Genomic DNA, 22,465 nt, shown 5'->3' on the forward strand with positions numbered 1-22,465 from the left:
AAAATAAACAAAAATCTTAAAAAAAAGAAAAGAGGAAAGATCTCAAATCAATAACCTAATTACTTACCACAAGAAACTTTAAAAAAAAAGCAAACTATAAACCCAAAGCAAGCAGTAAAACAGAAACAATGAAGAGCAGAAATCAATGAAGTTAAAAATAGGAAAACAGAGAAAATCAATGAAGCAAAAATTTTAAAAGCCTCTAACATGACAAATAAAAATAAAAAGAGAGAAGACACAAATCACCAATATCAAGATTTTAATAGGGATACCACTAAGATTGCACAGCACTTAAAAAGATAATAAGGGAATACTACAAAAAAATTTATACTTTTAAATTGGACATTTAGAAGAAATGGACCAATTTATCAAAATCACATTACTAAAACTAAACCAAAATGAAACCAATAATCTAAATAGTTCTATAACCATGAACTGGTTATAGAATAAATGAACTGGTCTATGAAATGAATTCTTAGTTGACAAAGGGGCAAAAATAATTCAATGGAGGAAAGATAGCCTGTTCAACAAACAGTGCTGGAACAATTGGACATCCATATGCCAAAAAAAGAGTCTAGACCTAAACCTCACAACCACATACAAAATTATCTCAAAATGGATGATGAATGTAAACATATAACTATAGAGTTTTTAGAATAAAAAAGAAGAGATCCTTCAAGACCTAAAGAAAAGGGTTCTTGGGCTTGGCACCAAACACATGTTCCATAAAAGAAAATAAACCAAACTTTATCAAAATAAAAAACATGTGCCCTATGAAAAGATGCTCATTGTCACTAATGATTAGAGAAAAGCAAATCAAAACTACAATGAGGTACCACCTCACGCTAGTCAGAATGGTCATCATTAAAAACTCTACAAATAATAAATGCTGGAGAGGGTGTGGAGAACAGGGAACCCTCTTACACTGTTAGTGGGAATGTAAATTGGTGCAGCCATTATAGAAAACAGTATGAAGTTTGCTCAAAAAATTAAAAATAGTTGCCATATGATCCAGCAATCCCACTCCAGGGCATATAACCAGACAGAACTATAATTTGGGGCTTCCCTGGTGGTGCAGTGGTTAAGAATCCACCTGCCAATGCAGGGGACATGGGTTCGAGCCCTGGTCCGGGAAGATCCCACATGCTGCAGAGCAACTAAGCCTGTGTGCCACAACTACTGAGCCTGCGCTCCAGAGCCCACGAGCCACAACTCCTGAAGCCTGGATGCCTAGAGCCCATGCTCTGCAACAAAAGAAGCCACTGCAATGAGAAGCCCGCACACCACAACGAAGAGTAGCCCCTGCTCACTGCAACTAGAGAAAGCCCACACACAGCAACAAAGACCCAATGCAGTCAAAAATAAATAATTAAAATAAATAAATTAAAAAACTATAATTTGAAAAGATTACATGCACCCCATGTTCATAGCAGCACTATTTACAAGAGCCAAGACATGGAAGCAACCTAAATGTCCATCGATAGATGAATGGATAAAGAAGATGTGATATATATACACAATGGAATACTACTCAGCCACAAAAAGAATGAAATAATGCCATTTACAGCAACATGGATGGACCCAGAGATTATCATACTAAGTGAAGTAAGTCAAAAAGAGAAAGACAAATATCATATGATATCACTTATATGTGGAATCTAAAATATTGAATACAACACAAATGAACATATCTACTAAACAGAAACAGCCCCACAGACATAAAAAACAGACTTGTGGTTGCCAAGGGGGAGTGAAAGTGGGGAAGGGGTGGACTGAGAGTTTGGGATTAGCAGATGCAAACTAGTATATATAGGATGGATAATCAACAAGGTCCTACTGTCTAGCACAGGGAACTATATTCAATAACCTGTGATAAACCATAATGGAAAAGAATATGAAAAAGTATATATATATGTATAATTGGGTCACTCTGCTATACAGCGGAAATTAACACAACACTTAAATCAACTATACTTCAATATTTTTTTTAAACGTGCCCTGTGAAAGACCTTAAGAAGATGTAGCTTATCATAGCCATAGGCTGAGAGAAAATGTCTGCAAACCATATATCTGACAAAGGTCTTGTATTTAAAATATATGAAGAACTCTCAAATCTCAAAAGTTAAAAAAAAAACATTCTGATTAAAAAATGAGCAAAAGACATGTACAGACAACAAATAAGTACACACACAGACGTTTAATATCATTAGAGAATGCAAATTAAAACTACAGTAAGATATCACTATACACCTATCAAAACGGCTAAAATAAATAGCAATAATAACAAATGCTGGCAAGGATGCAGAAAATCTCTTACATTGCTGATGGGAATGTAATATGATACACCACACTGAAAAACAGTTTAGAAATTTCTTATAAAACTAAACATGGGGGCTTCCCTGGTGGCGCAGTGGTTGGGAGTCCACCTGCCAATGCAGGGGACACGGGTTCAAGCCCTGGTCTGGGAAGATCCCACATGTTGCAGAGCAACTAAGCCCGTGAGCCACAACTACTGAGCCTGCGCTCCAGAGCCCATGAGCCACAACTCCTGAAGCCCACGCACCTGAAGCCCATGATCCGCAACAAGAGAAGCCATCACAATGAAAGGCCCACGCACCACAACGAAGAGCAGCCCCCACTCGCCGCAACTAGAGAAAGCCTGCACGCAGCAACAAGAACCCAACGCAGCCAAAAATAAATAAATAAAATAAAATAAAAAAAACATGGCCTCCCATTCAACCCAGGAAGCTCACTCTTGGGCATTTATCTCAGAGAACTATACATAAAATCCTGTACATGAATGTTCATAACCACTTTATTATTAATAGCAAAATACTGAATATACCAAAAGTCCTTCAACAGCTGAATGGTTAAACAAAGTATGTATTAATATACCATTATAAACCATTCTTGAAAAGACAAAACTATAGAGATGGAAAATATGTCACCAGGGGACAGGGAGGGATTTTGGGGTAGGGTGCAAATATAAAGGGTAGCAAAAGGGATTTTCTTTGTGGTGATGGAATAGTTCTGTATCTTCGCTGTTGCAGTAGTTACATGAATTTTTACATAGGAGAAAATCACACAGAACTATAAACACACAAATGAATTAGGATTAAAAAATGGTGAGAACTGATTAAGTCTGGCAATTCAGATAACAGTAGTGTACTAATGTCAATTTCCTAATTTTGATGTATTAGAGCTTTAGAAGATGTCACTATTGGGGGGAAGCTGGGTAAAGTATACACAGGACTCTACTATTTTTGCAACTTCCTTTGAGTCTATAATTATTTCAAAATAAAGTTGTTGCTGTTTTTTTAATTATGTGAGATGGGAAATAGAGGGCAGAGATACAGATGAAACAAAACTGTCCGTTAACTGCTAACTGTTGAGGCTAGGTCACTGGTATATAGAGGTTCATAATACTATTGTATTTTTCACCTTTTTAAATTTTTCATATTAAAAGGTTAACAGAAATATAACATGCTGCATATCAAAATATTAACAGCAGCTTCTTCCAGTTAGTGATTTTACTCTTTTTGCTAATATGCATTTTAAATTTTTTCTATAAAATAAATTTCTTATATAAAACAATTTTTGAAGAAATCTTTGCTCATATAGTCTTTTGTCCTACTTGTTTTTCTCATTTTTAAAAAGTAGCACCACAGAAAAAAATTTTAAAACTTAAAAAGAACTCCACTGATAGTTCTTTCTGACAATACAGCACGTAATTTGAAATACCCAATTTAAATCTAAATACCCAATTTATATTTCACCCAATTACATGTCACCTGAAAGTTCCAATATCTTTTTCTAAAATTAACCAAAAGGATCTTGATGGAATAGATTTACAATCAGCACAATAACGGACCATTATAGTGATCCTCACAAAACAGAACAGATGTCTTAAGTTCAAGACACCCTAAGACATTTTAACAATTCCAGTTGGGTTTGCATTTGCATGTTGCCTACAGTATCATAATTAACTTCCAATTGTTTTGTTTTTAAATTGTATGTGGTCTTTTTTAATTTTTCTAACTTTTTTTTATAAAAGCAGATGCTGAAAAGGTTATAATGGTTACAAAACCATGCTAAAGAATTCAACAATGTGCGAATCTGAAAAAAGTAACAATAATTTAGTGGATACTGAGATTCCCATGATGCAATTTTTTAAATTTTAGCTTGATTATTTAAATTTATCAAGCAAAAATGATAAAATACCATTTCCCTCAGTAATAATTAAAATTAGTTTTAATTAAATAAGTAAATTACAATTAAATTATAATAGAAATAACGAAACCTGAACTCCACGTTATCTGTAGGACCTCGGGGTAAGTCACAATCTCTCTAAAACTCTGGTTTCCTTATCTACATACTGAAAGAGTTATACTTGTGTTTTGTTGTTGTTGTTGTTTTTGGTTTTGGCCTCGCCACACCGCTTGCCGGATACTAGTTCCCCAACCAGGGATCGAACCCGCTCCCCCGGCAGTGAAAGCACGGAGTCCTAACCACTGGACCGCCAGGAAAGAGTTATACTTGTTAATCTTCCAGCTCCAAAATCCTATGTACTGATGCTCTAAAATATACTTCCTAACCTTTTACCCATGATCATTCTAATGACAACTCCGAGAAAAGATTTATAACCGATGTGATATACAGATGCCAATTACATTACAAATAACTTTCATAGGCAGAATATTGCTCTCAACAATTAAATCGGGGCTTCTCAACATCAACACTACTAACTCTTTGCACTGGATGATTCTTTGTTGTGGGGGTTACCATGCGCATTGGAGGATGTTTAGCATCTACACACTACATACCAATAGAATCCCCCCAGCGTGACAACCAAATACGTCTCCAGACATTGCCAAAACCACCTCTCGTGGAGAATCACTGTATTAGATTAAAAATTTCCAGAGTTCTTTGGAGACGGGAAGGAGGAAGAAGAGAAAATGTTTTTGTGACATAGGAGGAAAGGCATAAGAAAGGCTAGGAATGAACGAATTGTAGCTAATGTCGTGATAATAATGAAAATAGCAGTATATAAAGCAAAGGAGAAAATTCACAGGTATTCCATCTGTACCTTTGTAAACATCTTCAATAAAGAGGGCCAAAGGTTTTTTAATCAGAAATTAATGAAATTAACATAATTCCTCCTCTCCCTAGCTTTTGTGAGGAGGCTAAACATTCTCAAGTTACCAACTAACTTGTATTTCAGTGTATTCTTCAAACACTGAAAATACCCACACGAAAAACACATTCCCCCCACAGTTAAATACAATAAGCATCTATCTGTTTTAATCAAATGTAAATGTGCTACAAAATGCCATGAAAAGTAACACTGAGGAATATCCTCAAGTCCTTTATGTGTTTAAATAAAGGCCAAAGACATTCAGTGTGGAGAAACTACATATATCTAAATGCTACAACAGAGATTAAACGTTCACACATTCACTTTCTGACTCTTCTAATACTCACTATAAAATCAACTCAGCCATATTTTCCACCAAACAGACAAATACCCAGTTTCCTTAGTCTATTCTTGGATAGGTCACCAGACTGGGAATAAGAGACCCAGAGTCTATTCCCAGCTGCAAACAGACTGGTAATCTCAAGCAAATTATTCACTCAGGTTAAGGTTCTACACCCATTTCACGCTGACAATACTGAAAATCTGCCCAGAAACAAGCACCGAGAAACCCAGGACTTCCTTCTGCACCCAAAGGACAACTGCAAACGTATTTTTAGATTTCTTAAATCTAAAAATCTGAATAGGATTTTATTTATAGCAACATTTAACATACTTGAAATTTCAAAACTGTGTGGTGCCTTTACCAACTGCCCTTCATAAAATTAATAAGAAACGCTGTTTTTAATCACGCCATGCCCAATTGTGTAAAACTCGATATGCAAACTACACAAATCATAATTATGTATAACAAAAAAAGCTGTTTTTAATTCAAGCTCTTGGGAAGGGCTTTAGCTTCTGCATTCCCTAACTACCTAGTTTTTAGTCTACTACACAAGTAGCTCTTTCCTGGCACTGTAATCCGTGCTTCACAGTCTGGAGAGCCAAAGTTTGCCCTTACAGACTAATTCTGGAAAGGCCTTAGGACTGTTCCTACCACTAAACATGCAGGTTTTAGTAGCGCCAACATACGGATACAAGCGTACATTTTCTGCTCTTGATACCAAGTAAAAAAACTGTCTAGTAGACCCAAGTTACCCGTCTGACCTTTTCGCACACCATAAAACTGTAAACACAATACAGTCCAATATAAGATTTGAAAAAAACAGGGGGAGGACGGAAAGGAGGGTGTCAATTAACGTCCGTCGGCTCCTGCTGTCAGGCAGACACTTGTTAGCTGCCGAGAAGCCACTCACAAAGTTTGCCATCTCGCTGGGGGAACCGGCCCCGACCGCGCCGCGGGCCCCGACCCGGAAGACGGGTGTCTGGAAGGCCCCACCGCCCGCCGTGGCCCGGGCGCGCCAGCCACCTCGGCAGGAAAAACCCCAGCTTCTCGGCGCTCCTCCGCCGCCTCCCTGCACACAGGCGCACTCACGCACGCGCGCGCACACACACACGTACACACAACAAAAGGAAGCCGTGCGAGCCGCGTGCGGAGGTTTGCTCGGGCGCTCATGGAAGCCCCTCCTCCCGGCCCCCATCGCGCCGCGCGGGGCCTGCTCACTTGCTGGAGCGCCCCCCGAGGGCCCGTGGGTGCACGGATTCCCGAGGCCCGCGGCCCACCGGACCGACCCCGCCCAGTTCGGCTCTGCTCGGCCGCGCTCGCAGGCAGCTGCGGCTGCTCTGGGCCCACCACCCGCTCTGCTCCGCCCGCCGCGGAGCCGAGCGCCGGCAAAATCCCGCCCGGGAGGGCCTGGTCTCCCAACCGGAGGGCTCCCTACTTGCCGGGTTTCTCAGGAAATAAAACTATTACACTTAATTATCCTTGGTAAAATTCCTCCCTACGTACCGTGGGACATGTAAGGCCCTTTCCGTACCGAACCACTATCAAAAGTAGTATCCAACAGAACACTTCTCACAATAAGAAATCTCTTTCAGTAACCTCTTCTTTAATCCTTCCTCTTCCTCTTACTTTTCTACACCTTAGTTTACTCATTTTAGTTTTCTCTTGCCTTCCTGTTTTCAACCTATGAGCCACATTTTCCCAAAAGAATAATCTTCCCTAAACCGTCTTTCCAATTTTACCCCTTTGAAATTTACTTTTCTAATAGTAACAAGCTTTCTCGTAAATCCCTTCCATTACACCTCCCACTTTATACAAAACCTCTCCACAAGTAACTTCTATCATTTTATCAGCATCTACCAAATCAATTCATAAATAACTTTCTCAAATACTGCATTTTTTGTTGGTTCCTACATTCCCTCAAAGCTAACACTCTCCAACTTAACACACAAATTTGCTCCAAATTGCCCTCAAATTTTGTGAACCTATTCCAGAGGCCACCAAAGTCACTGAAAAATCTATTTCCTAAACATACCCCAATAACTTAATGATCTTTCCAAATATTCTCTACCAATTCATTTGAATCACTGGTAACAAGACTACCATACATTTCCCCAAAGACTCTAATTACAGAACCTAATCAGATTAACACATTATCTCTACCATTATATGTATCTACACATGCAGGTGTATATGTATGTGTTGACAAGTATATAGGGGACCCTGCAAAACATCAAGTGTGTATTTCATTCTAATCCCTTATATATTGGCTCCTCTCAAATTTACAAGGTAAACTCCTTCACACCAACCAAGATTTTCAGGCATCCATCCCCCGTCTTGTGAAGTCATTTATCTATGTTAAATTAATGTATCATTTTAAAACATAATGTCTCCACTTCTACAATAATCATTCCTCACACCTTCCTTAAGATATCCATCATTAGTCTAACCCACACAATCCACTCAAATATTCAGAATATCTCCCACTCACCAAGGCCTAGCTATGTCTAAGGCAGGTCCCAGAAACAATTCTAGACTATTGGCAGATTACGGCAAAGTTGTGAACTGAATAAAGCGACATCCTTGGGCTGTGTCAGGCCTTCAAAGCTCTGGGTGGTCTCCATAGGTCCTTCATTATTAAATTTGGTGATTGACTAAATGTAGAAATAAAGGAAGAGGAAAAAAACAAAAAAGATGAATGACCCAGGGCTAGATTTTGGAACTAATTCTGAAGCAAAGCTGCAATAGGATGGAAAACCAATACTATATATTTTGTGCTTTGTCGTATTTTTCTCACTGCCACTAAATAAGCTCTCTCTCAGAAACGTGAAAGAACATCAAAAACCCTGATCTGAACAGGGAGGGTCATAAAGTATTATTTGCTCAGAGGTCGAAAGAGTTCATTTATCATGTGAAGAATATAATGCAAATACTAAGGATTTGAAGCATACAGTATTTTTCCCTTAATGGTTTAAAATGCCAGTTGCTGGGACCACAGCGAGGCACTAATAGAGAATCTCTAAAAGCAGTTAGGTAAGTACTTGAGAGTCAAGCCTTTGATAGTACAAGGGAAAGGTTGCCAGAAGACAAAGTCTGACAAAAATCAATGCTACTATGTAACTGGACAAGCAAAAGTTTGATAGCAGAGACACAAGCCAATGGATAAGAGGCCTGGTTTAGGTCTTAAACACCATCAATGGAAGATGATGAAGGTTTCAAGCCCTGAGGTGATAATGCTGAAGATTTAAAACAAAACAGGGACTTTTCTGGTGACACAGTGGTTAAGAATCCGCCTGCCAACGCAGGGGACACAGGTTCGAGCCCTGGTCTGGTAAGATCCCACATGCCATGGAGCAACTAAGCCTGTGCGCCACAACTACTGAGCCTGCACTCTAGAGCCTGTGCTCTGCAACAAGAGAAGCCACTGCAGTGAGAAGCCGGCGTACCACAATGAAGAGTAGCCCCTGCTCGCTGCAACTAGAGAAAGCCCGCACGCAGCGACAAAGACCCAACACAGCCAAAAATAAATAAATTAATTAAAAAGAATAAAATAAAACAAAACAAAAAAAGAAGCAATGTTTAAGTTTTAGCCATATTTTGGTTTTGGAATTGGCATGACAGCTCCTTTAGAAATGTTCAATAAATGATAAATAACTAGAAATAAGAAAGAATATTTAGAACTGTATAGCTATACAGATAATAAATGAAATGAAAAAACAGAGCAGGCCACCCTCCTAAGAACACTAAGAAATATATGAGATAAAAGTCATAGCCAAAAAAAAAAAAAAAAGAAAAAAAACTATAGAAGCCATTTTAGATCCCTTAGGACACCTCCTTTTACCATCCACCCCATTCTTTCCACTTTTTACCTGAACCTCTTTACATATACAAATTAACACCACACAATTTTTGCAAACAAAGTTTGATGTGGTTTTGAGGCACTCAAGTAGAGATCAAAGATCTCAATGTTTCTATCATTCATGTTATTTTTTTAAAAAGTTATGCATGACATACTATCACCTTTATAATAACATCAAGGATAGCAAGGATTGTCCTTACATGCACAGAGATGGAATAGGGTCCTGGCATTGTTTCCTAGGTAGCATTATGTTTTCTCCATATTTTCTCTGTTACAAGCTACTCACTGTCCTCTTCAGCTTACTTTTATTCCTATTCAGGGCAACTCCAACCTCCTCATTCATTTCTATCCATTTACTAGCTCCTATCAGCTTATCCATGTTCTATGTCAACAAACTACCCCGTGTCTTTTGCCTTTTATATTAGTACACCTCCACCTCACCATTTTTTTTCTTTCATTGTCTCATTTCTAATCCACGAATATCTCTCAGTTGAATTTATCTCGGTATACTACACATGAATGGAAATGATTTTGCAAGTATAATTTATTTATAAAAAATGTAAAGAACTGGTGAATGTAACAAATCCATCTTTTTATCTCCATCACCATGCCACAACAACAATTCAGATCACTATCATCTCTTGTCTGGATACCTCCTCATTTTATCTCAAGCTTGGCTTTTCCTGAACAATCTGCTTCTCAGGACTTAGCTATCCATTCTCCTACTCCTTCAGCTTGATAAAAGCACCAACTGCTTCTTCTTGTTCCACAAGGCCACTCCCGCTGCTCTTCTATCACTAAAAAATCTCTTTGCAGTTCACATTGCTCAAACCATTCCATCTGCAACACCTACCAGGTTCCAGAATCCTTCCCACCTTCTTTCCCCAAAGACTTCAATTCTACTTTGTCCCATATTCAGCCATTGTCCTCAGTGACTGAGGTGCTGAAGAACTGCACGCTGACCTTCCTAAACTCCTAAAACCTTCATCTGCACTTCAGCCACCCACACATATATACTGAAAACAGATCATCAACTGGAAGTGCTGTACCACTAGGATTGTAACTTCAGAGATCTTTTTTTTTTTTTTTAACCACAACTACTTTATTTTCTAGGTCTACACCTGCTCTTCACCTCCTTCTGGCTTCACTTATCTCCCTACACAGTTTAAATCTGTCCATCAGCCATTTTAATACTGCCCTCTCCAGAATATCATGACGTCCCATTTACATTCACCGTGCATCTCCCCAAAGAGAGACAACCTTCACCATCTGTTTTTTCCCCACCCACACACTAGGTGTTAAGTGCCACCAGAAACCTATGAAATCTTCTACAACTGACTTATTCTAAATACAACTCTCCATCTCATTGACTAATCCAAATCAGTTTCATATTTAAGTTCTTAATCTCATCAAACACTTGATCTCTTCCATAAAATTCCCTCAGATCACAACTTCTCCACCTGTAATCAAATCTTCTTTATAGCTTCTAAAATGCTGTATCTTTTCATCCATCTGCTACTTCTTGCCTTCAGTTTCGGAAAAAGAGTTGTTCCTCCTTCCTAAAATAAATTTAATACAGTTCCTATAGCCAATGCTTCCATATTCTCCCAACCCACTTAGCCCTTTAACCCTATGCACTCTGGTCTCCAAATTGCTCTCTTGAAGACCAAAAAACAATTCCATGACCAAATCCTATGACCCCAACACCCAAGTTCTTATCCTCTCTTTGGCAATGACACTTGAACTACCTCCTTTGATTTACATCACTGTAACACATGATTCTACTCTGGTCTCTGTAGTTGCTTCTTCTCTCTCCAGTGATTTCTAGTCCTCTTCTTAGCGCAAAGAGTGGGTATTTTTCCCAAGTTCTGTCCTGGAGCTATCTCCAATTCTCTCCCCCTCAGGGTTTCATCCCTTACCCTGGTTCTACATTTTCTATCCTCATACGGATATCTTCCCCCCCAGCTCCCCAAAATAATTTTTAAACCATCGCCTTCTGCTACAATCTAATTTATTCCCGAGAAATTAGAATATATAATTATTGCTTTTACACTAAATTCTTCAATTATTGCTTCAATTAACACCTCAATCATTAATCCAGATAATTTTACAGCCATCAGCGCCCTACCAAACCCAGAATTAGTAGCTTCAATTACCGACTCTATGTACACATTCCCAAATCTCCACTGGAACTCTTTCCTCAGCCGAAGCCAATATTTTTAACTCTAGCTAGATAACTCTCCTTAGATACTTCCACTGGTGCCTCACATACTGGGCAATGTGTCTTAAAACCAAAGTAGCCATTCTTCCCCACCAAAATGGTTCTGCTAATGGATCCAATAATTTCTTTTAACGGCACCACCATTCTCACAGTCATCCAAACTAAATGTCCTGGAGTTTCCCTTAACTTTTCTTTTTCTCTTTTTCTTCACTGTTTCCCAAAAGCCCATTTGCCATCAAATCCTTCAATTCTTTCTTTGAACTATTTCTTACATCAATCCCTTTCCTTTTATTCCCACTACCACTATCCCAACTTAGATTCTCAACACTTCACACTTCTGTCATAGTCTTCTAGTTACTAGGTTCTCCTCATTGCAAAAAACAGAGAAAAAAACAAAACAGGTCACCAGATTAGTATTCTTAAATGCACTCAGAAATCATCAGTGGCTCTCCACTACATACTGAGTCAAGTTAAAACTCTTTATATTTCCAAAAAGTAGAAACTACTCAATTTTCCAACAATCATGGAATAGATAAATACACTGTGGTATATTCACATAACGAACCCCACAGAGCAATGAAAAAGAATGAACTACTGCTGCACATATCATGGATGAATTTCACAGACATATGGTGAGCACAGGAAACCAGACACAGAAGTATGATTCCACTAATATGAAATTCAAAAACGGACAAAACTACTCTGTGTGATAGAGGTCAGAATAGTAGTTACTTTTGTTTGAAGGAGAGATCACCTTGGAGGGGACCCATGAGGAAACCTTCTGGGATGTTGGGAATGTTCTTTGTATTGAACTGGGTGGTGATTACATCAATGTAAAGCTAAAAGAAAAAATTAACCTGTACTCTTAAGATTTGAGCATTCTTTTTTTTTTGAATTTTTATTTTTTTTTTTATACAGCAGGTTCTTATTAGTTATCTATTTTATACATATTAGTGTATATATGTCGATCCCAATCTCCCAATTCATACCACCACCACCACCACCCCACCCCCTCCGCTTTCCCCCCTTGGAGAGCATTCTATATAAGTTATTTCTCAACAAATTTTTAAAAACCAGTTTGGTCTGGATTTTTAGATGTCTACTTTACAGCTTTATTTTCTCTTCCATTCATCAACATGAACCCTAAATTACAGCTAATGTAGACCACCAATCCCTCAGCATATCCAGAATTTTTCTCACTGTCACTCATATCACTCCTTCCTCTTGGAATGCCAACCCTCATCATGCCTACTATAATCCTATTTATCCTTTAAGCTCTAAGCTACGTACCAATTCATCCACAAAGTTGAACCTGCCATAGTACTTCTGTCATAGACATATGTGTACACATTTTTGTCCCTGGATAAGCTCCTGAAGAATATGAACATGTTTATGTCATATATAAATGTGTATCCTTCACACTGCCTACCACAGAACCTCGCACACAGTAAGTATACAAAAATATTTCCTGAATTAATAAATCCTGGCAGACCATCAAAAGCACCCTCCAACCTAAACCCTCCTTCTCAAACCTATCTATTGCTGTCTTCACTCACAATGCGTTCCTCACCTTACATATTTAATCATTCAGCAAACAACTGCGGACCTACTACATGCAAGAAAGTGTAACTATCTATTCTAATCTACCCTACCAAACTACCCAAAGATGTAACCCAATTTCAGTCGCTGCCTTTTGACTCTTTCCCCAACTCTAATTTTCTAGTCATCTTCCCCTCCTCTCTCCATCCAGTCACATCCCACCCCCTCATTTCTAATCCTCCTGCTATCAAACTAATTCAAGCCCTTCTTAGTTTCTCCTGTAGCCTCCTAACTGGGCTTCTCACCTGCAAATACTCTACCACCACACTGCCCGCAATCTATCCTGTATGGTATAGCTATCGTCAGATTAAGGTATCTAATATACAGTCCCTGACTCAATTCTCTACTCAAAAAAAGTTCAGTAGCTCTACGCGTGCTTTAAATCCTAGACTAACATAGTTTAATCCTCACAGCAACCCTTGCCAGAAGGTATAATGATTATCAATTTCCTGATGAGAAAACTGAGGCTCAGGAAGGAAGTAATTCTCTCCATAATCATAGTGGAGGTAAATATAAGGGACAAAACTAAAACCCAGCTTGTTTGCTTACCAAGCACAACACTATGTCACATCAAATACAAACTACTCAGCTTAGCTTTCAAGGCCATCCATTTTCAACCCAACCCCAACTGAGCCTTCCTATCTTTTATCAAAGTATGCCCTATTCATGAACTCTGTGTTCCAAACTACAGGTTATGATCAATTATTTAGTTCATCGTGAAATCAGTTTAATGAGTGACAGCCATCTTTTCTTTTTTTCTTTTTAGCCAAACAGAATAATAGAAAACATAGAGTGCATCCAACATGGTAAGGACAGTTATTGTTATTGAAACCTTTTGTTTTATACATATACACAAACATTCATACATGCCTACGTTAGGTCAAGATATGACATGTTTTCCTTACTGTGGATCACAGTAAAAAAAATTAAAACCAAAAATAAAAAAATTAAAACCAACTCACTATTCCTCACATCTCCTTGGCTTCTCGCCTCCATGCTTTTGCGTTTGCTAATCCCTTGGGTTGGAATGCTTTCTAATAATTTCTGCCAGTCAGAATCCTGTCCATCCCTTCAAAGACTAGCTAAAATGCCACTTCCATGCTACTAAATGCAGTCCCAGGTTTTCCCCTAATCAAATGTTTTTTCCCACCTTTTAACTTAAGTAACATTATTTTTCTCATAATACATTTGTGATCATAGTGTAGTTATTTGTGCTCAAGTCCAGCCCCTCTATTAGAATATAAATCCCAAAGGATGTATCCCTGATTGCATCTAACAGTGCTTGTGCATATAACAAATGTGCACTACCTGTTGACTAAAAAAACTCATCCTATTATTTTCTGAAACCTCAGTTATAAATCAACATCATAAATAATTTCCACTACATTCCAAACTTCTGAAACTCTCATCCTTCAAACAGTCTTACCATCTTCCTCCCAAAATTAGCCATTTCCAATAATCCTCTACCTTCAATCTTCCCTTGCTTTCCTCTAATCATAACCTGTCATATATCAATAACCTTTTTCTTCTTTCAGAATCATACTTTCCATCAAATAACACCTTTCCTTCTCCAATGCTTATCTTGCACTTTATTCTTAGTTCTCTAACATCCATAATGATAGGTCTTATACTCTTTAAACAGATATTTCTTTCATTTTCTCTTCAACTAGACTTCAGTTATTTCAATTCATTTATGGTATACATATTTTTGTCAGCCCCATTAAACCCTTTGTAGAAAAAGGTAGGTTATGAATAAATAAACTGAAACAAACAAAACATATAGATAATTTAGATAAATTACCTCAGATACTTTCTCATTCATTCATTTATTTATTCAACAAGCATGTGTCTACTGGACACATGTCCTCAATTCTCTTGTCTATTCTATCCTGTAATTCAGAAAGCAACTTTGAGAAAAGCATGCAGGAAACAGAGCCGAGTTGACTCATACTCTTCACTCACAGAGACCAAGTCATTTGTGGGGTACAGGCTCAAAAAAGGAAAAACTACAAGTTATACTAGACATAGATGGAAATAGAGCTGCCCCCCGCCACCAGTTGTTTCAGGGGGCTCAAAATCTACCCAGCAAAGGTGAATTTGAAAAGGAACCAACCAGTAGGAGTAGCTAAAATGAAATAGGCAGAAAGCCTTCAGACAAAAATAGATCCAGAGTCTAGGTTCATTCTAGGGCTGCAAGAGAAATTTGGAGCAATTTAGTTCCTCTCCTGAGATCCCTAAGAAATCCTTTCAAATATCCAGCTAAAGTACGGTACACTTAAATCCTTTCCCCAAACCTTAGCCAATACTCATTTCTCCATTCTCTGAACTCCTATAGCACTTACTGTCTGTAAAACTCATGTGGGAACTTAATCATAAACTACCTTGTTCACAGTAATGAACTGTTAACAGAGACAGGATTTATTTACATATTAAAATCAGTGTGGTCCTCTTTAAAATAGTTACCTTGAGAGGCTACCACTTATTTATTCACTCCATCTACCCAACCATCTGACGCATTTAACCAAAATTCATCTAGTACCTAACTAACTACATGTGAAGCTATTGCCACTGTTCAAAATATTTCCAAATTCCTCTTTGGGAGTACTTTCCAAAGTTAGTTAATAAGTCAATCAAGAAAATAATCCCGGGCTTCCCTGGTGGCACAGTGGTTGAGAATCCGCCTGCCAATGCAGAGGACATGGGTTCAAGCCCTGGTCCGGGAAGATCCCACATGCCGTGGAGCAACTAAGCCCACGCACCACAACTACTGAGCCTGCGCTCTAGAGCCTGTGTGCCACAACTACTGAGCCTGTGCTCTAGAGCCCGTGTGCCACAACTACTGAGCCTGCACTCTAGAGCCCGTGAGCCACAACTACTGAAGCCTGCGCACCTAGAGCCCGTACTCTGCAATAAGAGAAGCCACTGCAGTGAGAAGCCTGTGCACCACAACGAAGAGTAGCCCCCGCTCGCCACAACTAGAGAAAGCCTGCACACAGCAACGAAGACCCAATGCAGCCAAAAATAAATAAATAATTAATTAATTAAAAAAAAAAAAGTCATCCCCATTTCTGTGACTAACTAAATTTAAACCAAAACTATTCTTTATTCACGTTACTTGATACTGACAGATGTTCAACATTTCTAAAAATCACATCTTTCAAACTAAAAAGATTTGTCACCAATGAGACCATTCAGAATAACATCATGCCTTGCATTACTTGTAACTGTGCCATCCTAGAGGGATTATGAACTCCTAGAGAATAGGGACCATGTTTTACTCACCTTTATAGACTCCCTCCCCTCAAGAGCACACAATAGGTACTCAATATATAAGTAAACTGTATATAATGTGCTAGACGATAAATCAGAAAAGGTGTTCGAAAAATGTTTTGAACACTAGTACTGAAAGTGACTACCAAAATACAAAAATCCTCATTTGGAGGTACTGTACACTTTTGATACTTGTTTTAAAAAATCAATTTTCTGAAAGAACTGAGGATTGTGGGAGAGAATGGAGGATTGTGGGAGAGATGGGAGGAATGTGGGAGAGAAACAATTGTGGGAGGGAAAGAACTGTGGAATATAATAGGGAATTTGGAGAAAGATGGGTAATTTTGTAAAAGAAGGGGTAATTTTGTGAAAGAAGGGGTAATTGTGATAGAGTGGCAAGAAAGGGAATTTTGGGATACATGCGGAATTGTAAGAGATGCAGATTCTGGGAGGCAAAAGAACAGTGGAAGGGACAGGGAATTTTAGGAAAGAATGGAGAATTGTGGGGAAAATGCAGACTGTGGGAGAGCCAGGGAACTGTGGGAAAAAAGAAAAAAATCAATTTTCTGAAATCTTACACTGTTATAGAATTACTTCACAAATGTCTTTCTCTCCCTAAAAGAATAAAAATACCGTAAGTTCCTTGAGGGAAGAAACTTCATCTAACACTTTTTTATTATTCTAAAAACAAATTAAATCAGACAGATTCTTAAAACAGCTAAAGATCTCTAAACAGTCATTTAGGCCTAAGGTAAGAAAATCCAAATTAAACCAGCCCCCAGCTCCAGACCAGATTTACTCAGATTAAACTAGCCTCAGATTAGAAGAGAACCTTTGGTCCCACCCATTAGGTGTTTCTGCAGGATAGTTCCAGTTCCATTCTAATCCATTCCGCCTTCCCTTATATCTAAAGGCCTTCCCCAGTCAGATATCCCTTTGTCCTTCACTATCTCAAATACATACATACACACACACACACACACACACACACACACACACACACACACACACAATTTTGTCTGCAATACCTCCATAGTGCTCAGCAATTTCACACAGTCCCACCACCATCAGTAATGGTGAACACTACTTTCTATCAAGCATTCAACAAGTACTTACTAAGCATTTAAGAATCAAGCTGGGACTTCCCCGGTGGCGCAGTGGTTAAGAATCCGCCTGCCAATGCAGGGGACACAGGTTCGATCTCTGGTCCAGGAAGATCCCACATGCCACGGAGCAACTAAGCCCGTGTGCCACAACTACTGAGCCCATGTGCCACAACTACTGAAGCCCATGAGCCTAGAGCCCACGCTCCGCAACAAGAGGAGCCATCACAATGAGAGAGGCTGAGCACCAGAAGGAAGAGTAGTCCCCGCTCGCCACAACTATAGAAAGCCCACACGCAGCAACAAAGACCCAACACAGCCAAAAATTAATTAATTAATTGATCGAAAAAAAAACAAGCTGTTGTGAGTTTCCCCAGAGATTAAGGAAAGTCTCAGCTCTAGAGCAGGTTACAATCTAGCTACCATTTGTAAAACAAAGAGAAATAATTCTCATAAACTAATACAAGATTTAGCACTATATAATCAACATGCGAATGCTGTTCTTATTCAAAGTAAGGAAGATTCTCAAGAGGTGGGGTTACTTAAACAAGACTCTTGAAAAGAGGAGCAACATCTTTCTTTCTATACTCCCAATATCTGTCACCCTGACTCAGGGACGTTGCACCTCGTACCAAATTTCAAAAACCAATATTTTATGAATCTATCATAATACATGAGCAGCATGCTCTTTTCCACCATATTCCCAACTTATTAGTGACTTAAATATGCTAATTTCCTTAAAGACTGCCACAAATCTGTCTCACCACTGTAAAAATCTCCTTCACAGTCAACCATATCCAAATGTCCTCAGAATTCTTTACCTTTTCTTCAGCCTCCCACAAAATTATCACCATCTCCATCATACCCTGTCCCTTATCCTTCTCTCCCTCTTATCAAATTTCCCCATCCCTCCCTCTCTCCTCCACAAAGAAGAAACACATATTCATACCAATCCATTCCTTCCTTAACATAAGAATTGCCACAGAAGCCTGGAAAGAACAATCAAGGATCATTTTAATCCATTCCCAGATTCCCCACACTAAAACTCTCCTGAAGACTGTCAAAGAATTCTGCACAGTTGACCTGGTAACTACTTCCAAGATGAACAACTATCACTGCCAAGCAACTTCTCATCTCTAACCAGCGACACTTACGCTGCAAAGATGCTATTTCCTACAACCTAGTCTTTCCTAAAGGTCCATCCACCAAACTTCCCTTAATCATATCACCCAGTTTTTCCAGTCTAATTTTAAATGTTTTTCTTTAAGAATATTAAAGATATAAAGACATCAAATTAAAAAGCTAAAATAGTAACTATCAAAGTTTGAAAAGGAGAAAAGGTATAATGACAGTGACACAAATCCTTTCCACTCATAGTAAGAAGTCTCTTGACTCCTTTTTTAACATCATTTTGATCAATCAAGAAATAAGAGTACATGCATATTACTTGGAGACCTAGAGAAAAGCATAAGAATTATAAAAATTAATGATTAAAAGTAGTCTCTGTAAAGTGGGACTGCAATGGACAGGTGAGACAGGGGTTATTGCTTTTCATTATAAGCTCCCTCAGGACAATTTTTTAAATTACGTACATGTATCCTTTCATATAATTTAAAGGAGAGAAAAATAATGATATACTTTATTTAAATCCATTAAACTTACAAAAATTAAAAGAACTGATAATATACAGTGCCAAAGAGGGGGAGGAAAACAGACCTCTTCATACTATGATGACAATAAAAATGGGTATATGCTACTATGTAATATATTGAAGCCCTTAAAAAGAACGAATAACTCCAAATGTACTGACATGGAAAGTTTTCCAAATCTTTTAAAAATAATCCTGGATTATTTCTATAAGAAAAATTTTAATAAAAGCCCCTATGTACTCAAATGCTAAATTATTCTCCTTTAGAGTTATTTGCTGAAAGAATGAATGACTGAATTTTCCCATCCCTCCCCCAAATTTCTGTCTTCGCCTTTAATCCCTCCACCCTCTATATCCATAAAAGGGTTTTTCATACTACCCTCTCTTCAGTTTAATTAATTAACATAACAACGTGATGTGTATATAGTCTTTCTTAATAATATAAAAGGTGCCTAATTTTCAGATACATTTTAAGGGTATGGTTCTAGCCCAGAGTTCCCTCTTCAAAATCCAGTCTGGTGTGAGCTCAGCAAACCCAACAGCCTGGGTACATTTCCTGATAGGGAAATGCTAGTACTCCCTCCAACCTGGCTCTAGAATCATCCAGTCTCTTCAGGTTCTCCTAGACCTCAAAACAACCAGTCCTGACCTCCTTGCAACTTAAGACCAAAACAGATATCCTAATCCTCCATTCTGCAGGCCCACACTTTGTAGGCTGATGTATTTTCTTCAATACCACCATGCCTCAGTGAGAGTATCCATTCAGGAACAGCGAATGGCAAAAGATCTCCCACCAGCCCCAGGGTTATGGAACCAATCCAGTCAGTTAGACTAATCTGAGCTACAAATCGAGTCTCCAAAGAAGGGCCACCAAGCATGGATTCTCCCCACCATTAATTATAACCCTGTGTACTGCAACCCAAGCTGCATAATATGGCAACAGTTCTCTTGGACCAGATAAGCTGGGCAGTGAAGAAAACCGCCAAGTCAAGTAATTTCCATTCCAGCGTCTGCCAGAATAGAGTTCACCCAGCCTCTGGTAAGTGATAATATTTCAAAATTGCTAAAATCTAAACTCCATGGCCTAGAGAATCCCTGTAGGCCAGGCATTTTCTTAAGGTCTGCTTTAGAGATTCTCATATTCACTCGTGCAGGTCTAAAATGTCTCAGACCAAACGACAGCCTAAGGTCTAATTATCAGTGACCCCAACCACTGCCGGTACCCGCACTTACCGAATGTCATCTACAGAAGAGCCCAAACAGGTTCGGAACTAGGCCATCCTGGCCCATCTGGAATAACTCTTTAGTCCTTGGGCCAACACTTATTAATTCTGCTACATCTGTCTATTCTATCATGCATTCTCTTCATATTCTCCAGTATTTAGCACTCCCTCTTGCTTCAAACCTACCCTTTCTATTCAGGGAAACTCCTTATATCCCTTCTTTTCTTTCCTTAGAAACGCTTCAGTTCTTTCCACAACGAAATACCTAATGTATCTGCACAATGAACACCCCCCCAGAATCCTCAAGACTCCTCCACAGCCACCCCCTGCATTCCTCCACCTACCCGGCATCTTTCCCTCCGGCCTCTCTCCTAGTGCACGCTCCCACTACGTTTCCTGCAAGGATTCTCTTTTCTCCAACCCCTGCCCTTCCCTTCTCCCAAAGAACACATTCAGGCAGCAACAGTGACTGAGGCCTGCGGTGCATAAAGCACTGCACCAGACACGGTGATCAGAGACCTGGTGTCTTCCTAAGCTTTTCACACCCACACCCAGCACCCTCTGGCCACCCTGTGCAACCATCCCACCTCCTTCCCTACCTCTGACACCCGCCTCAGGCCTCGGAAGCCGCCTTCTCGCTTCAGCCACCCCCGTCATTATCCTTTCTCAACCCCCCAACCCACCATCCGCGCCCTGCTTCCTCCCGTCCCCCAGCCAGCTCCTGCGTTTCCCTCGGCCTCGGCCGGTCCCCTGGCCACCCTCGGCCTCGCCACGGCCCGCTCCCCCCGGGTCAGGCGGTTACCGCCGCGCGCTCCCCCCGCGCGCCGCCCCCTCCCCCTCCCTCCCCCGGGCCCGGGCCTGCCAGGCCGAGCGCTTTACCGCGGGCGGGTGCCGAGTCGCGCGGTCACCGACTGCAGGCGGCGGCAGCTTCAACCTTTCTAGGGGCCCTAAGAGGAGGGGAAGGGGGGAGGGGGGAGAACTTTTGCTGTGGCAGCTTCGGCAACAGCTCCCACCCCTGCGCCTTTCTCCTCTTCCTCCCCCTCCTCCTCCTCCTCTTCCTCCTTCTCTTCCTCCTCCCAGAGCAGTAGAGACGCAGACATGCCGCGGCTAGAGCGCCGCCGCGGTCGCCGCCACTGCCGGCGCGGTGCATTGTGGGAAGCCCCGCACAAGGGGAAGCGCTCGGCGGCGCCGGCGCTCCATGGGCCGGCGACCAGGCTGGGAAGACCCAGCGTGGCTTCGATTTCGGCGCCTGCGTGTCAACAGCCCAGTGTGGCCGGGGAAGCTGGCCCTGAGCCGCGGGGTCCCTTCGGGCTGGGCCTGGGAGGAAAGCAATTTGAAAAAGACCAGAACTGAGGAAATGTCTATGAGACGGGGGTCCGCCTTCAGCTTTAATCAGTGCTTATCGCTCTGAGAAGTGGAGGACTCGGTGGCCGGGTGCATTTCAGGCTCGGGGCAAAGGAAGGGGCGGGAACCTAAGTGAAAGGTTATCTTTGAGAATCTTTTGGCTTTTTCGTTTCTCCTCTCTTCCCCAGTCCTCTCCCCTGCGACCTCCAGTCGTTGACACCAACCCCCAAATGCTACCTTTTCCGGAAGCGGCAACACAGCGCTCTTGAAACTAGCAAACCCGGTTAAGTGTCTGCAACCATATGCAGGGTGTGAGCATAGAGAAAGATCAAGAAATCCGGCCCTGGACCCTGTTGCGCAAGATCTTACATGGTATTTCCCCCTCACTTCACCAGGGGCCCAAACCTTCTCGGTCTGTATGGCAAAAGACATGGTTATGGTCTATGTGGAACTGGAATTGAACAATTAATGTCTCAACACTTGGAGGCCCTTTAAGTGACCTTAGCCAAACCGTGACCTCCTTAATGGTGCCTTCATTCAACTAACATTTCCTGGGCGCCCTGAGGTGCTTATGCATACTGCGATGGCTTACAATTTCTCATCTTTGTGTCCGCACCCTAGCACAAGGTCAGCCATGTAACATAGATGCTCAGTGAATGTTGAGTGATTATGAGCATCAGAAACGTACCATGGGATGAACACCTTCATTAAGATTTCTTCATAA

The 22,465-nt window shown here is 40.3% G+C and overlaps 1 protein-coding gene across 2 annotated transcripts in view; it reads right to left on the minus strand.

Annotated features, from left to right (window-relative positions):
• Positions 1 to 21,526, minus strand: part of ZNF148 (zinc finger protein 148) — a 131,055-nt gene extending 109,529 nt beyond the window's left edge. The window contains exon 1 of one of the 2 annotated variants that reach the window (XM_029213685.1): positions 21,277 to 21,526. The gene's annotated coding sequence lies outside the window, so the exon portion shown is untranslated. Of the gene's footprint in view, positions 1 to 20,407; positions 21,038 to 21,276 lie in introns of those variants that run through there. The other variant, XM_029213686.1, reaches the window with a different exon arrangement.
• Between the last annotated feature and the right edge of the window lie 939 nt (positions 21,527 to 22,465).

The sequence above is a fragment of the Monodon monoceros genome, unplaced genomic scaffold, assembly GCF_005190385.1.
Source record: "Monodon monoceros isolate NGI ecotype Baffin Bay Population unplaced genomic scaffold, NGI_Narwhal_1 Super_Scaffold_11, whole genome shotgun sequence".
Lineage (NCBI taxonomy): Eukaryota > Metazoa > Chordata > Mammalia > Artiodactyla > Monodontidae > Monodon > Monodon monoceros.